Genomic DNA, 1722 nt, shown 5'->3' on the forward strand with positions numbered 1-1722 from the left:
CAGTAGGGGTGAAAGACTACATCCCTGTCTTACACTCTTTTTAATCCGAGAGCTTCGTTATTGGTCGTCCGGTCTTATTATTTCCTCTTGGCTCTTGTACACGTTGCATATTTCTCGTCTCTCCCTAAAGCTTTCCCCTATTTTTCTCAGAATTTCGAACATCTTACACCAATTTACATTGTCGAATGGTTTTTCCATATCGACAAATCCTATGAAAATGTCTCGATTTTTCCTTAGTCTTGCTTCCATTATCAACCACAACTTCTCAATTGCCTCTCTGGTGCCTTTACCTTTCCAAAAGTCAAACTGGTTGTCATGTAACACATCCTCAGTTTTTTTCCATTGTTCTGTATATTATTCTTGTCAGCAACTTGGACACGTGAACTGTTAAGCTGATTATGCGATAATTCTCGCACTTGTCATCTCTTGAGGTCTTCGGAATTATGTTGAAATATTTTTCTGTAGGTAGATGGTATGTCGGCATACTTATAACTCTACACGCTAACGAGAAGAGTGGTTTTGTTGCCACTTCCATCAATGATTTTAGAAATTCCGATGCAATGTTTTCCATCCCTTCTGCCTTATTTGATTTTAAGTCCTCCAAAGCTCTCTTAAATTCTGATTCTAATACTGCATCCCCCATACCTTATAAATCGACACCTGTTTCATCTTCTATGACATCGGACAAATCTTCTCCGTCATAGACACCTTCAATGTACTCTTTCATCCTATCCGCTTCCTCCTCTGCATTTAACAGTGGAATTCCCGTTACACTCTTAATGTTACCACCCTTGCGTTTTTAATTTCACCGAAGATTACTTTGACTTTCCAATTTGCTGAGTTACAGTCAGCCGGCCGTTGGTGGCCAAGCGGTTCTAGGCGCTACGGTCGCAGGTTCGAATCCTGCGTCGGGCATGGGTGTGTGTGATGTCCTTGGGTTAGTTAGGTTTAAGTAGTTCTAAGTTCTAGGGGATTGATGACCACAGATGTTAAGTCCCATAGTGCTCAGAGCCATTTTTTAGGTACAGTCATTTATTTTTCGATTTCTTCAATTTTTCATGCAGCCATTCCGTCGTAGCTTACTTGCACTTCTTGCTTATTTTATTCCTCAGAGACTTGTATTTCTGTATTTCCGAATGTATCTGAACATTATTGTACTTCCTTCTTTCATTGATCAGCTCAAGTATTTCTTTTGTTACCAATGGTTTCTTTGCAGTTACCTTCTTTGTACCTATGTTTTTCTTTCCAACTTCTTGCTTGCCCTTTTTGGAGATGTCCTTTCCTCTTCAACTTTACTGCGTACTGAGGTTCTCCTTGCTGCTATATCTATAGCCTTAGAGACCTCCAAGCGGATCTTGTCATTCCTTGGTACTTCCGTGTTCCAGTTCTTTGCGTATTGATTCTTCCTGACTACTCTCTTAAACTTCAGCCTACTCTTCACCACTACTACAGTGTGATCTGAGTCTATATCTGCTCCTCGGTACGCCTTACAATTCAGTACCTGATTTCGAAATCTCTGTCCGAGCATGATGTAGTGTAACTGAAACCTTCCTGTATCATCTGGCCCTTTCCAAGTGTACCACCTCCTCTTGTGATTCATGAACAGAGTATTCGCTATTACTAGCTGAAATTTGTTACAGAACTCAATTAGTCTTTCTCCCCTCTCATTCCTTGTCCCAAGCCCATATTCTCCTGTAACCTTTTCTTCGGTTCCTTCCCCTA

Source organism: Schistocerca piceifrons, chromosome 3, assembly GCF_021461385.2.
Source record: "Schistocerca piceifrons isolate TAMUIC-IGC-003096 chromosome 3, iqSchPice1.1, whole genome shotgun sequence".
In the NCBI taxonomy this organism is placed as follows: Eukaryota; Metazoa; Arthropoda; class Insecta; order Orthoptera; family Acrididae; genus Schistocerca; species Schistocerca piceifrons.